The sequence below is a fragment of the Mytilus trossulus genome, chromosome 3 (genome assembly GCF_036588685.1).
Source record: "Mytilus trossulus isolate FHL-02 chromosome 3, PNRI_Mtr1.1.1.hap1, whole genome shotgun sequence".
Taxonomy (NCBI): domain Eukaryota; kingdom Metazoa; phylum Mollusca; class Bivalvia; order Mytilida; family Mytilidae; genus Mytilus; species Mytilus trossulus.
In genome coordinates, this window is record NC_086375.1 from 56673706 (window position 1) to 56690968 (window position 17263).

A 17263-nucleotide genomic window follows, 5' to 3' on the forward strand; every position below is an offset into this window, starting at 1 on the left:
TAGGCCATTAACGATATTTCTCCACCTTGTCCTGTTTTTCGCTAGCCTCTATAAATCATGCCACTTGTACCTTTTTTTCTCCATCTCGACTGCAACGTTCCTTCTCCAGGTGCAGATCTTATGGTAGTCCATCATTTGTCTTAAAAGAGTAAATACTAAATTCTATCCGTTTTGATGTCGTTTAGTAAATAAATCTCTTTTGCCGTTTTTAAATAATATCTATGATGAGTTTAATGAAGTGATTACTTGCGTTTTAGTTTACCATTTACCGTTTGATTTCTTTTAACATAGTTTGTATATCAATATCTATGATGAGTATATTAAAATTATTACTTGTGCTTTAGTTTACCATTTACCGTTTTATTTCTTTTAACATAGTTTGTATATCAAGTTCGTTTTTAAAAAAAATCTTAGTATTTGCTCAGATGAAAAATATCTTACTTCTCCTTGTTTTTAAACTTACTGCTTTTTCCAGTAGGTAACCCTTTTAAGTTGAAAAACAGGTATACTTTATGAGTTCCAAAGAAAATAATATCATCGAAAAGAAAAAAACGAAAAATGTGCATGACGTCGTAAATATACGTCATTGGCGTATCTTCAGTATCTTATATAAACCTCTAACGATTATTCCCGTGATTAATACAATGTTATTTCAAAAAAGATCCTGAGAAAAGGGATTTTATATAGTCATATAACAAACATCTCTATTCAATATAACATCAGAAAGAAAATCATCATAGTCATATAATAATTCGTATAATCCCTTAATGTGGTAAGAGAAATTTGATTGTACTAAAAAAGTATTTTTGATTAATAGTATTCATTATTAATAATAAAAAAACGATGAAATATATTCTCTGATTCAATCAAAAAAGATTCTCACTATAAAGATGTTTGATTTTTAGAATAATGTTATAATGTGATCTTCAGTGCTGTACAACTTTGTACTTTTTTTCACTTTCGATCTTTTATATCTGGGCGTCACTGAGAGTCTTGTGTTGACGAGGCGCGTTTTTGACGTATTGAATTTTAAACCTGATTCTTTTTGTTATCTATTAATCATGTGTTTCTTTGTCTAATATGTTCTCCTATTTATTTGTATTGTAGTCCTGTAATATTATGCTGTCATTTCAATGTTATATTTAACTTGGCCATTAAAGCGCGATGTTTGGCATGCCACAAAACCAGGTTCAACCCACCATTTTTATTCCCCTTTAAAAATGTCCTGTACCAAGTCAGGAAGATGGCCATTGTTACATTATTGTTCGTTTCTGTGTGTGTTGCATTTTAATGTTGTGTCGTTTGTTTTCTCTTATTTTTGAGATATTAAGATAAGACGTGGCACGGTTCTTGTTTATCCCAAATTCATGAATTTAGTTTAGATGTTATATGTGTTATTCTCATGGGATTTTGTCTGATGCTTGGTCCGTTTCTGTGTGTGTTGCGTTTCGGTGTTGTGTCATTGTCCTCCTCTTATATTTAATGCGTTTCCGTCGGTTTTAGTTTGTTACCCCGATTTTGGTTGTTGTCCATGGATTTATGAGTTTTGAACAGCGGTATACTACTGTTGCCTTTATTTATAGCTGCTTTGCTATGTTATTTTCAACAAAAGCCGTCATTCCTACGGGAATCATTTGAGCTCTTTCTGGTTGACTTGTCGATTCATTCATACGAATGTCATCATACAGGGACTTTTATTAATATCATTTTTAAGTATAAAGATGATACCCTCTCAATTGATACTTTAAAGCATAGCGACCAGGCTGATCGCATTTATCCATTAAACTTTCAAAATTAAAAGATACCACACATACAAGTATGCTTGCTATTTTCACAAAGATCTCGAAATTGACAGTTAGGGAACACTTCTGATGATTAAACTTCACGACAAAATTGATGACTCAAACTTTCCAATCGTTTAATTGTACATGCAAATGTTAACATGTTTGTGCAGAAAAAAAACTTTTTCAAATTTTATAATCAGTCATGAACAAGGGTAAGATAATCAAACATAAAATGATGGTATGGGAATGTACTAGAGATAGATAATCAACATATACTGATGGTATGGGAATGTACTTGAGATAGATAATCAACATATACTGATGATATGGGAATGTACTAGAGATAGATAAGAGACATTTACCAATCCGTTATTATGGGATGCATTATCACCGTTTTTGAATCCTCAACAGATTATACTAGGAGTAAAAAATTAGTGTGTACATAAATTGCTTACCCAGGGTTGTGTTGCTCAATCTTAAGTTGTTTTTGTGTCGTGTTTTGAAGACAGGTGTTTGTTTTTTCAATTGTTTTGATACTGTGCTTTTTTTCATATCATGCATTTTGACGCAAAAACATTTACTCCATTCGAAAATGTAATCTTAATTCATTTTCTGTTCAATAAGGTAAAACATTAAACCGCTTGGATCCATTAACACTTTTGGTTTTAAATATTGTGCATGACTACAAAACAAAGACCCGGATCGTAATTTGCACAGTATTTATCACTTTTAGATATCGTGAATCTTTTTTTATACCATTTCAACTGAAAATGCATATATCAAAATGCTAGACTGATAAGACTAAAATTGCATTGAATTGGTAGAAGGCTTTTTTGTAATTTTACTTTGAGGTTCGGTCGTTTTGTTGATGTATTTTTATAGGTATAAATTATTTTATATAATACAAAAAGTAACACAAGATTCGATTAAGTAAATGACTTCAATTACTGTCTCATTTTGTAAATAAAGGCATAAGTAAAATATCACTATTTAAAAGTCATAAATCGATTGAGAGAAAATAAATCCGGTAGAAATATATATCAACTATTAGAGGAAAACAACGGAGCAACAGAAGCAATGTGCCAAAAAAAAACCGCCAACATTCACAGAAACGGACTATAAACATGTATCCAGTGTATTGGACTGGGCGTTATGAATTTTGCATACATAGATAGCAGTAAAAATCATTACTTTTCAATAGAAACACAAAAAGGTATGTGCCTGTCCCAAGTCAGGAGCCTGTAATTCAGTGGTTGTCGTTTGTTTATGTGTTACATATTTGTTTTTCGTTAATTTTCTAAATATATAAGGCCGTTAGTTTTCTCGTTTTAATTGTTTTACATTGTTTTATCGGGCCTTTTATAGCTGACTATGCGGTATAGGCTTTGCTCATTGTTGAAGGCCGTACGGTGACCTATTGTTGTTAATGTTTGTGTCATTTTGGTCTTTTGTGGATAGTTGTCTCATTGGCAATCATACCACATCTTCTTTTTTATATATTCGGTCGTACTGATAGGGATTTCAAGTAATAACAACATATTGGCGTCTTGTTGTATTTTCATGAATCATATTAAGTGAATATCGGGCGAAATGTCAACAGGCTGTGCATATCCAATAGAAATAACAATGATACTACGACTAGGAAGGATAGTTATTTATAACAAGTCTGCAGTGACCTACAGAAATCCAATTGATTGTTAAATCAGATGATGATATACTAAGAGCATACGAATTTACATGATGATTAACTTTATTTTTGCTTCAGTTACTTAGCATAATAATACAAGTCGACAACTCAGTTAAGAAATTCTGTGCTTTTCTATCTCATAAATTGTATCAGGTTTCATCATTTGCATGTTCGTGGAAAGAACCAATCTTACATATGTATATATATTCTTATCTTCAATCACCTAAAAAAAGTTTGACATTTGCATGTCTATAGGCACTTCCTTCTGAACATATATATGTCGCCTAACGGAAATTCTATTCGTCCGGCAAGTCCGTTCATTTTACTTGTCAACGTTATGCACGGTATTACTGGAGGAACATTAGGATAGAGAATAAAAAACGAACATAATGACATTAACATACTTGATTGTACTTAAATATTATTGCTACATTACAATAGAGAAAATTATCATAACCAGGATGTATCTAACGGACAAAAAATGTTGACCAATCTGGTGTTTGTCTGATTATAAAAAGTGCGCATAGTTGATTTTAGAATGCAATATTGCAGACATCTTTAGTAAATTTCAAGACGCATGTAAAGAGATAGTTCGTAGTACGACGTTTTACAGAAAAGTTCTGCCTTGCGTACAAACGAATTAATCTTTATTACATCCAGCAGATAATTTGTTAAAAGTAAGAATGAATGTTGTATCATTTCATTTTTTAAACACTGCATTTAAGCTATTACGTTTTTGTAAATGCTGAAAATCACTATGTTCATTTATAACAGTAACTCGCACACTAGTTAATTTTGAGAAAATCCCCTCATTAATAAAAAAAAAAAAGGGAAATGATTGTTGTGGTCTCACGGATGACATCATACTGAATTTGTGTGTTTTTTTATAAGTAATAAAATCTATTAAAACATCGAATGATGCTTAAGTTTCCAATTTAGAGGCCCTGATATGTACCTGATTAGAATTTTTAAAATGCATCCACTTGAGCCAGTTGTAGTTAGAAATTATTTTTTTTAACGAAGTATTGGTTTATTATGTCGAACTAATGAGTAAAGGTTGAAATTCAAATGATAAAACAACAAAAAAAATCTTCAGAATTCTAGAAAATATGGCTGAGCAAAGCCCATACATGGTCAGCTATAAAATGTCCCTAAGTAACAACGTAAAAAGATTCAAACGAAAAAACTAACGGCCTTATTTATGCAAAAAAAATGAAGGAAAAAAATATGTAACACATAAACAAACGACAACAACTGAATTACAGGCTACTGACTTGAGACAGGCACATTATTACATAATGTTGCGGGGTTAAACATGTTAACGGGATCTAAACCCTTCCCCCAACCTGGGACAGTAGTACCACAATACAACATAAGAACCAACTATAAAAATATGTTGAAAAAGGCTTAATTAATCGGATGGACAAAAATACAAGTGGATGTGGCCGAGAACTTGTACATCCCACAAACAAAAAGACACTAGGTACAGATTTGACAGTACTCGCAGTTAACTGACAGCTAATAAAAAATCATGCATCTAAGACTAAATTATCAATCCGTTCACATCCACCATCCAATGAATTTAGTGTAAAGACGTCATAAACAGTCAAATCAAAAATAACGAAGTACAATGTCAAGATACAGGTATCGACACATTGTTGATCCATGAATGAGAATATGTTTATTATTAGTTATATTTAGTTTGCTTTTAATATGTCCATTTTGTATCTTTAGCATCTCTTTTATAAGGTAAAAAATATAGACAAAGCAGATAAATAATACATTGTTGAAATGTCAATTTACTTTACGATTGAGGTATTTCAAATTTCATCCATCATCTTAGATATGATAATGATTGTTTCAAACTAAATATGAGCTATAAAAAAAAAGAGGAATCATAATTTAAAAAAAGGAAGATCTCGACTTAAATACATCAAATTAACCAGTACAGAATATGTTCTCACATGATAAACGAGCATTGTGTTGGAGTAGAAAGGAAACTTATGGAAAGCTGAATCCATTTGTGGATTCAATTTTGTGTCGTTGTATGAGTGCAAAATATATTTTCTTTATATTTTGATAATAATGTCTGAGAGTCAAGCTGATAGCCGTCTATCGTTTTTATGTGTCAACTACTGAGATAGTATGTATGTCCGGTTTCTTCATCAGAAAACTGATAGGACGTCTTTAGTCATAAAATGATTTATCAACTGTTTGTAAAATAATGTTATTAGCTTACCATTTGAATAGCAATTCTATCAGAAATAATCCTTGGGAGGTTATTATAAACAAATATCTTAGATATATAAGTTTCGATTAAACATTTTGTTTTGTTACAGTTTTATTTTGTATTATTTCTATATAAGATACTTCTTGATCTATAACTACAATGATATCTCAACATAAGTCAATAGATAAAGAGTGATAATGTATACCCAGTGATCATTTAACGCAAGCGATATATAACCCGAATAGTCATTTTCTAACATTGCACGAAACTAATTGTTTGTATTGTATTGAAACACAGTGAATACATTAGCCCTTTCTGGTTTTCTTTATTTTGTGTAGTCAATGTATGTGTTAACCTGCAATTTCTTTATTCAAATTCAGTGCAACAAGGACTCGCTTGTTATGTTTAGCATTTAAGTGTCTAAGATCATAATAAATTTTACTGGTGGACTTTTTTCAAACTTTTCCAAATCTGGTTATAACGCTCCTTTTGACAAAAAAAAATGATACAAATTATATAATTAAATGAATGGAAATAAATCACATCAACATTTGTTATTACTTTCAAAATTGCAGCTGAAATCTCATAAATCATATCGGGTATTAAATGTTACATAATGAGTGAAATTTCGATACCGCTTTATTTCAAATCGAGTTATTCAATTTCAGTTTAATAGTAAACGACCGTTAATCTAGTTTGATCCACAATTTTCTACATAAGGAAATGCATGTGTCAAGACCGGAATATAGCAGTTGCTTTCCATTCGTTTGATGTGCTAGAGCTTTTGATTTTGCAATTTGATAAGTTACTTTTCGTTTTGAATTTTCCATGGAGTTCGTTTTTTTTAATTTTACTTTTCATCGAGTTACGTATTAATGATGTTGATACAAAGAACAATAGCGACATCAAGCGATAAGACATTCAAACTCATAGATTTAGATATAAAACATATTATCGAATGATAATTGGAACCAATAAAACTTGTCTGAAAAAGTATCTGTCTTTCTTTTTTTTTCAAATAATATCTTATTATGATTTTGAATTGTTCGCGATTTAGGAGTAAGGAGATTTGAAATGATTGTCAATGAGACATCCCCATCAGATATCGAAATTACATAGAACTTAGAACTATAGATCAAGGTTTGTATTACAAAACTAGTACTAGCGATATCTGAAATTTTATTGAAGTCATTGAAGACTTTATTCAAGGAAATTGAGTAATCATGTTCTAAAATTTTAGAAGGAAATAAAACATTGCAGAAAAATGGAAAATCACAAAAATACTGAACTCCCAGAAAAAATTAAAACGGACAGTCCCTAATCAAAAGGCAAAATCAAATGATAAAACTCTTCAAAAGAATGAACAACAACTGTTCTGACTTGGTACAGGCATTTTCAAATGTAAAAATGGTGGATTGAATCTGGTTTGATAGCGCTTAACCTCTCACTTGTATGACAGTCGCATCTAATTCCATTATATTTACAACGATGCAACTTTGTTCAAACAACATATTTGGAATCTTTTATACCTCATACAAACAGCAGTAGAATGCTTACTAAAAATGTTGGTATGATAGATGTTACATTAAATAACCGATGTTAAGAACTGAGAAAATGCAGGTGCTTTGAAAGACCAATGCATGTTTTACCAATGAAACATTTTGTTTTATATTGGTGGTATCATAAAGTCGGAAATATGACTGAGTCAAATGAAACGTAGCCGTGATCGCCTTTAAACCGATTTGTGATATAAATAACTCGAACAAAATTTAGTTGAGAACAGAAATGTCGTAGATTTCTTTGTGTTAAAGTAACTAGCTTCACTTGTCGAAAGTCTTCCAGTCATTGTATACTAACCTGAATAAGTCAAATCCAGATGTTCAGGATATGGTGCTCGCGGCCAACTAATAATTGATATTGCAAAACATAACGTTCGTCAAGAAGTGTGTCGAAAACCTATAATAGGACAATGTCATCTTGTCGGAAGTTTTAAACGACACAAAATAATTTACCAATAGTATTCCTGTTAAATAATTCATAAATCCGCTACTACCAATCATAACAAACAATTTTCTCGAAAGCGTTATTCGGTACGTAGCTTAAAAACACATTGTTTCAAAAATTATTACGTGATATAGCACACCTTTTTTTCCATCGGGGCAAATATCTATCAAAACATTCATCGTTTTAGAAATATAGATTCTTACACTGCAACAAGTGTATTACGATATTTCTCCACTCGAGACAGTTAAATTTTATTATTTAAAGCGCGAGGCTTGCCGAGCCTTTTAAATAATAAAATTTAACTGTCGAGAGTGGAGAAATATCGTAATACACGAGTTATAGTGTTGGAATCTGTTTCTCTAATGCTTTTTATCGTTCTTTTTCAAAGATTTTCAGAAAATTGTGCTCTTTATATGCGACGTCATCAGGCAAGGTCGCCTTTTTTCATGACGTCACAATAGGAAAATTGAGAAGAAAACAAAACATTTTGACGTCATAATCAAATTTCGACTAATCATTTGCCGAGAACAGATTTTTCACTAGTGAGGAGAAATATTTTTCTCACACCGGTCAGGAAATGTGAAAATAGCACAAAAATTAGAGAAATGAAGCTAATTTATCTAGTTATTTTTAGAGTTACATATAGAAATTGACAATGAGGGTGGTCGGTTGAAAACAAAACTTTACGACAAAAAAGATGATTTTAGCTTTCCAATTATGGAGTTTCCATTTCTAAGTAGCAACATTCCAGCAGCACCTGCACATGGGGTATATATTTCCCAATTGATACGATATTCCCGTGCTTGTATTTCCTATCATGATTTTCTTGATATAGGGTTGCTGCTCACAAGGAAACTATTTAATCAAGCGTTCCAAATGGTGAATTGAAATCATCCCTTCGTAAATTTTACGGACGCCATCCCGAGTTGGTTTACCGTTATGGAATAACCGTTTCACAGATGATTTCGTATAAGTTTCTAAGTCGTAACTACAATCCCCTTCCTTTTCATGAATGTGAACTACCAAAGAAGACTATTTATCGGATTTGTTTTAACATGAGTGACACGACGGGTGCCACATGTGGAGCAGGGGGCTTACCCTTCCGGAGCACCTGAGATCATCCCTACTTTTTGATGGGGTTCCTGTTGCGTATTCTTTAGTGTTCTATATTGTGTCGTGTGTCATGTTTATTATTGTTTTTTGTTTGTCTCTTTAATTTTTAGCCATGGCGTTGTCAGTTTATTTTCGATTTATGAGTTTGAATCTAGTATCGTTCGTCCCTGTTTTAGCACATTTCATTAGTTTGGACATTTTATAAAAAAAAATGATTTTTTTTTACAAGTCCTGAATGACTCAACTAAAATGATCAATACTGCATTTAAATTATTGGCCATGGGTAAATGGTTCGTGTATTAAGTTATACCTTTTACATTTTATATTTATAAATCACTTGGATATTGTCACATAACTATATAATGACATCTACAGTAGTTAAAGCTTGCAAATACTGTGTCTGCGTCACAAGAGTTATATAACAAATTAGCATGATCAGTCGGAACGTTGATAAATCTGCAACTTACGTAAGCATTGTAACAAATAACATACGGCCATACAAATATTAATGAATACAAATGTCAGCTGATTTCAAACAAATGACAGTCTTGTCAAGAGAAAGATATCAATAGGGCAATCAGGAGATGTAATCAGAAAAAAAGTGAAAAACTTGCTTCTGTCTGGCAAAAAATCACATTTAAAAAAACATCAGTAGAATAACAAATGTTGATTAGTAAAAACACATGGAGTTAGTGTTGATATATATGCGGTATATGTGTAATGTTTTGTGAACAATTATTTTGTATATTTTTGCTTTATTCAGATGCTAGTCCTGCGACTTGCTTTTCTTTTAATTGATCCTTGTTACGGTAGTTGAAATTTGATTTTTATAGCAAATATTCTAAAGATGATATCAGCAAAAATGCTAAACTTTGTGTTGGGGTTGGTGATATTTAATCAGACAGTCGGTATTCTAATGGATACATATTATGCACCACTGCTGACCGACTTGTTTTTGTATTCACATACACATTTTATATATGAACCAGCATTGATACAGAACAATCTTAATTGTCGTTTAATCATGTAATTTATACGTGTTTCTCGTTTCTCGTTTTTTATATAGATTAGACCGTTGGTTTTCCCGTTTGAATGGTTTTACACTATTAATTTTGGGGCCCTTTATAGCTTTTGTTATTTGGATGGAGAGTTGTCTCTTTGGCACTCACACCACATCTCCCTATATCTATATAGGAAAAATTAAAAGCATCTTACAAAGTTTTTAATTTCACTCTCAGATATTTTGATGATGTTCTGACACTAAATAACTTATATGGCAATGATTGCTTACATCTTATACATCCCGGTGAATTTTATACAATAAGCGGTTTTTACAAATGAGATATATGCCAAAGTGAGTGACGCTAAGAACACATACTTACATGACAAATAATGACTAGATGTAATCTCATTAAAAAATGAAATCTATTAAAGCAAAGTACAAAACTTAATGAAGTAGGAAGAAAGGTACTAAATTCGAAGATGATACAATAGTTTACATAATTCATTAAACCAACCCACGACATGCAGATTAACCCAATAAGGAAGTTATAGTTCACAAACTAATTCTGAACGATTCGTAATTGAAATGTTTACATAATACCTGTAGCTCATTTGAGCTTCATGTATTACTATTGAGTGAAGTATTAATACGATATTTCAGTGAATATATTACAAAAGTTACGAAGTGTGGACAATTAAAGTGAATAAAAAATATAACAAATGAAATGCTAGTTCTGTGAGTGTAATGATCACATTGGTGATTGATAGCGGTATAGATGTTTTAACTTATGTTATGGAAACATAATGAAGAGTAAAGATACAAATCAAGTCACAAAAATATATTTCAGTTCATTAAAAACAAGTCTAAAGATGGAATTTTCCATGTCCTTATACGCTAATATCTTTTAATGTTTGAAAAAGATTAGTACCCGTCACATTTATAAAATTAACCTTTTAGTTAGAGATTTCTTTTGATCGATAAAAACAAACATATTTTTTATAAATTTATGAATTATTAAGATACTAAGGTTTTAACTCCCTCAGGCAAAGTTGGCTTTAGATGACTTTGGCTATTTAATTTAGGTATTTTTGACATATAGCTCTTCAACGGTCTCGGTACTTATACATCTTTGGATTTCAATTGTTTGTCTTTGGGCGTTCCTGATGAAGTTAAATCCTGAAAAGCGCTTCGGATGCAAAAAATTATTAAACGTGTTTTCAATTTGTTTTCATACTGGTATGATATTACATATCAAAGAATGATAGTTACTAGTACTAATAAAAGTAAAGTTTTTTTAGTAAAATCATATTCGTACTGTTAAATGGTGAAGAAATGTTTCAATTAACTACTTACTTTATATTCTGACATTTTCTGTCAAAATACAATAAGATATAGAATAAATTTCAATATCAATTTACTGATTTGTAGGCCTAATTTTCAAATAATATGTACATGTGCTCTTCTTGCAAACATAGCTCTATAATGATATCGCAAAAGGAAACTTTTTTGGATTTGATTTCATCGAGAACGCTCTAAGGCTGAATATTTGAAAGCCAGTAATGAACATGAATTGAAACAGTCGCTATATCCCCACAAAGGACCTGAAAGTTGATAGCGGAATCAATCTATGGCCAACGTTACCACAGGGAGTTGAAAAAAGAGTAAAAAGAGAAAAAAAATACAGTGGAGGGTCGTGTGTTTCTCCTCGTCACAGTTGAACAACAAAACTAATGTAATTATATTTTTTATGTATGCACAATGACAGACATCTTTTGCATGTATACAAATTTAGAATTCAAAACTTTATTTTTAATTTAAAGGTGTGGACCGTAATTGATTATTGAAACTGTTGACCGACCTCAAGACTGTTATTTTTGTATATTTGGCTTCTTACATTTCTGATTTCGATTGAATTGGAAAGAAAACCTTAGAAATGGAACAGATATCCTTCGGAGCAAATTAGAAAAAAAATGTTTGAAAGCGGAAGGAAGCCTAAATGGAACTCCATTCTCTTTAGACGTCATTATTAAAGTAATTCAAAACGATATCACTTAAATGTAGACTACCTATTTTGAGACATAATCATGTAAATAAGGTTTGTTCAATATTGTTTAATAGTCTAACTCTATAGTGGCAAATTTTTGTTTGTTAGATGATTCTCTATTTTAAAGTTTTTGATATATAACGCATTCTGTACGTAAGAAAACTAGTCACTTATTAATTACATGCTTGCACAACCTCAATACAGCTTTCTAATATATAATGGTCATATAGAAACATTTTCTATATTTTTTTTTAAATTTGCACTTTGCAACCTTGATTTCAAGATCACTACTTATAAAAGTACATAGATATTACATGATTTACGGAAGCGTATTAGCGCCACACAATTTTTTTTTCTATTTTCTTCCTATGTTTGCGTTATAACGCAAACCTTTGCGTTATAACGCAAACCTTTTGCGTTATAACGTAAACCTTTGCGATATAACGCAAACCTTTGCGATATAACGCAAACCTTTGCGTTATAACGCAAACCTTTGCGTTATAACGCAAACATTTGCGTTATAACGCAAACATTTGCGTTATAACGCAAACCTTTGCGTTATAACGCAAACCTTTGCGATATAACGCAAACCTTTGCGTTATAACGCAAACATCTTTATTTCAATTATTCATTAAGTTTTGTATATATGTCCGTCTGTCATTCATTTCGGATGTGATTTACTAGTAGATAAAAAAAGAAACATACATACAAGGCCAAATCATTATAATAAATATGCATAGGAATAATGGAATAATTGAAGTGCAATTATACATAAATTAAGACTGATTTGTGCATCAGAAAAGTATATAATTTAACAAGAAAATAGATATAGTATATAGTCATATTAAAATTGAAAGATCAAAAATAATGTCATACAATTGTGAAACCTCCAAGTCAAATAGACAAAATGATCTTTCTGCTTTAAAATGAATTATTAATAAGGAAACATATTTTTTAAATCTCAGAATATGATCAAGATTCTTTGATAGAAAGTCATTGAATTTTCATTTCAATATAATGAAGTATTTTTAAGATGCTTGGGTAGCAATTTGAATAGAGAGAACATAATTTTATTAATGAAACATCTTCATTCTATATATTTATTGCCAAAGGGTAGCTTGTTTGAATGTAACCTACTTTACACAGTTCTCAAACGAGAGCTTACTTTGGAAGTATATTTTGATGATGTTCTGACACTAAATAACTTATATGGCAATGATTGCTTACATCTTATACATCCCGGTGAATTTTATACAATAAGCGGTTTTTACAAATGAGATATATGCCAAAGTGAGTGACGCTAAGAACACATACTTACATGACAAATAATGCAAAGGTTTGCGTTATATCGCAAAGGTTTGCGTTATTACGCAAAGGTTTGCGTTACAACGCAAAGGTTTGCGTTATAACGCAAAGGTTTGCGTTATATCGCAAAGGTTTGCGTTATAACGCAAATGTTTGCGTTATAACGCAAAGGTTTGCGTTATAACGCAAAGGTTTGCGTTATAACGCAAACATAGGAAAAAAAATTAAAAAAAAAATGTGTGGCGCTAATACGCTTCCGTATGATTTATCTCACTTGACGGGGTGAACTTTAACAGGTTCGCTTATTTAAGACAACTCCATCTATATTCAGGTGTTTCGGGATAAACTCATCAATGAAGTTCTCTGTTATTCGTCCCATATCATGAGTTCGTGTGTATATCTACTTGGTGACATTAATCCATTATAATTATAACCGCCATCATCCGTATCACACACATATTCAAATAATTTAATTTTGGATGTAACGCGTCTTTGATTGGCTGACGTTATTTTGTTATCAGGCCATATACATAATTTAGCCATGTGACCGTGACGTCATTGACATTTGTTCATAGTTTTCTACGGTTAAAATGGAATTTAGAATTAAATTATAAGAAATAACTGTAATATTTTTTTCTGTCTATTCGGAATAACATAAAAAAAATGTGGTGCACAATGTTTATACCCGCTACGCGCGTTATTCAGTGTGCACAAATTTTTTTATGTTATTTCTCCATAGACAGAAAAAAATATTACAGCCATTCCTTCAATAGACTGTCTAAATACAAATTAAAAAGTAAGCTCCGCCCAATCAGTTTGAATAGTATTGATAATACTTGCCTTAAAAATATGATGAATCATTATTTATTGCAACATAGCTACTTATATTACAGTTTTTTGTATGAAACTGTTAAAAAATAATCTGATTAACTTTGTAAGGTCCTTTTACGGATCTTTTTCATTGGACAAACGATAATATAAAATGTTTTCAGCTGACTTACAAAATGTTTGTAAAAGAGCGAACAAAAACAATTAGTACTATAAAAATGTGCACTTAAAATCAGTAATAAGATGGTATCTTGTTTTTTAAACATGTAATTGTTGAAATATCTAATATCCAGCACTGTATATTCAACTTACATAAAGAAGCAAATTATACCTATGCAGAAGATTTATCGGAGCAATTATATCCGAATTAAAAAAGTAAAATTGCACGGTCGGAATACATCCTCATTTATCATTTTAATGTTATTTCATCGTTATCATCTGTTCACACATGCACAAAAAAATGCATTTTCCTAAATTAAATATATTGAAATGTCAAATAAAACAGTTCGTTATCCGTTGAGATTTCCATTTTGTTTGATTATCAACATTGAAAAACATCCGTTGATCAAGGAATTTTGCACTTCAGAGATTTTGTGTTGATCAAGTCTATTCATATCCAATTTTCAGTCTATAATATAAAGGATTTATTTTAAGGTGTATTTTAATACATCCCTATCGAGGGAAAAAATATTATAATATATAAAAAACACTCCGGTAAGATGAAGACATCATCAAGCATTGAATTGCAGTACAATATAATAAGTTTTACCCTCGTTGACTTGTAAAATTGATTGACCATTATTGTCCCACTTGGCCCAATATTCATATATGAACCAACTATTTCAATATCAAAGTTCTTACTTTGAAACAAAAGTGTTTCTGTTTTCGAAATTTGGGTTTTAGATTTCAGCAAAGTATCCTTATATGTTATCATTCAGTGATACATGAAAATCTGACCGATTAAAGTAAATATGAATGCAGACCTGTATTTTAAAACTAACTGCAAAACATTTGAATTAATAAATTGATAGAAAAGTATTTTTTTCAGTTTTAAAATCCGAAAACATCTTGTTATGTAACATTTGTTGTTTTGGACCAATTACTCCAAAAAAACCTCCAATCAAAGAGTGAAACAATTATTACATATGTCCTTCCGATTTGTTGTTATTGAAAACAAGTGCAACAATAACACTGTTCGGAAAAAATAACCGCGATCTAATTCATTTATATTGTCATTTTTCAAAACTGATATTTTATTTTGTGTAATGTTAATTCCGTCTGTTTACTGCTATCTTCTCGAAAACAAATTCTCATTGGGATCAGCGTCAGAGGTTATACTCAATCTATCAGTTGACAAGCGAGAATAGGGAGAACTTTTTACATAGATATTGTATTAAATAGCAGATAACTAAGGGGCTTATAAAGCAGATTGTTATCCTGGAGTAATCATTGCTAACCGAGAGGAATAGGGAGATAGAGCAGGTTGTTATCTCAGGAGAATCATTGCCAACCAAGAGAAACAGGTGGATATATCAGATTGTTATCCCGAGGAAGTCTTTTGAAAACGGGATCAAAGAAGACAACAGAGATGAGTGGTATAAAAATAAATCAGTAACTGTAATGTAACAAATAAGTTACATAGATCTTATTTTAAGTTTGGTTGGTGTTCTACGATTTTTATTTGTGTTTGCACGGAACATTTTGATTTTGGCATTCTTTGTCTTTTTTGTCAATTTTTCATCATCTTACTCTTTGTATCGTCATACTTTTTTTCACAATTATTCCTAGTACTGAAAAGTATAGAAAAACTGGGATGAGCTCATGTGTTTTGGTTCCTTTGACGCACCAACCTTCCATTAGATAAATCCAGAAAGAAAACACAAGGCATATAGTTCTGTTGATGAATACTTCGCAAGTATGTGTTGTCGGAATGTTTCTCTACAAAAATTCACTATTTGGAATTGTATTCACGAATTCCTCACTGTATCTGTTTTACTACTTTTTGTGTAAAATGTCATAATGAACTTTCAGATATTGGTTCAAGATTCGGATTTGTTGACGTATTTTTCCGTTCGAATGAATTTCATAATTTTTTTGTATTAAAAGGTAAAAAAAAGTTGATTTTTGTTAAATTATTTGTTATATCAATTCTTTACAAGTAATCTATATATTTTTGCATTTTTTTGTAGAAATCACTATTTTTCTGCTACTTATATCAATCGATTGTAAAGAAATTGCATTATTGACTTTTTTTTTTATGAAAATTGGTACAAATAATCATCATACGTATTTAAACCAAATGTCAGAGATCCATGACTTGTTTAAAGTTTAATTAGTTTGAATGATAAAAATCAGTCGAACAAAAAGCATCTTTTCCCGATATGTGACAGTTTGACGTCGCGAAAAAAACATTTTACGTTAGCAACATCATTACCTCCCATGTAACTGTATTGTTATTCCCTTAACAGTGCTTGTGTTATCATATCATGGACCACATTTTATTTCTTTGCTTCCAGAGTAAGCAGTTACACCAAAGACATAATTGTGTTTGTTGATGGAATATATTCTACATAATTAAAATGAAGTTCTTTGTGGCACTGTGCGGACCAAGCAATATATTCTTGAATGTATTTACACTTATGCAACTTTGGTATCCAGAATTTGAAAGGAAAGCCAAGTTGTTGATCTTTTTGTATTATTTATTAATCTGCAAAGAAGGCAACATATAGTATCAACAAGGCATGTCTCTGAACATTATGGCATGCTCTCAATTGGCAATAGTCTTCAAAAGTTGTGAATATATTTAGGAAAAACATACGAAGATCTGCCTACATGTATTACGTTATTATCACAAATAATCATTTTTTAACTAAGTAATATATCGAAACCTCATTCTAACAATATACGATTTATGACGAATAAACTCATCACAGATATCAGGACTAAATTTAGTATATACGAGAGCTCCTTTTGAATCACTTATATATGATTATTTCACCACTTATCTCCATGACTGTGCTTCATATTAAAGGTTCGCAGTTATTTCTAATTAATAAAGATAGGAACATAACACATATACGAACATTTTGAAGAACATATAATTTTTCTTCCGATGAAGAAGCATGGTTTAGGCAAATTTCAGTCATTTTATGCATTTTTTTTTATTGTTTTGTTGTATTTCTGTCTTACTGATGCATGCTCCGTTTTAAACTTTTTATTCTAATTGAATTGTGTTATTCTAGATCCTTTTTAGCTTACTATAGGG

The 17263-nt window shown here is 31.0% G+C and overlaps 1 protein-coding gene across 1 annotated transcript in view; it reads left to right on the plus strand.

The window, feature by feature from the left end:
* Positions 1–17263, plus strand: part of LOC134710895 (lutropin-choriogonadotropic hormone receptor-like) — a 68880-nt gene that overhangs the window by 1311 nt on the left and 50306 nt on the right. The gene's annotated exons all lie outside the window — the stretch shown is intronic.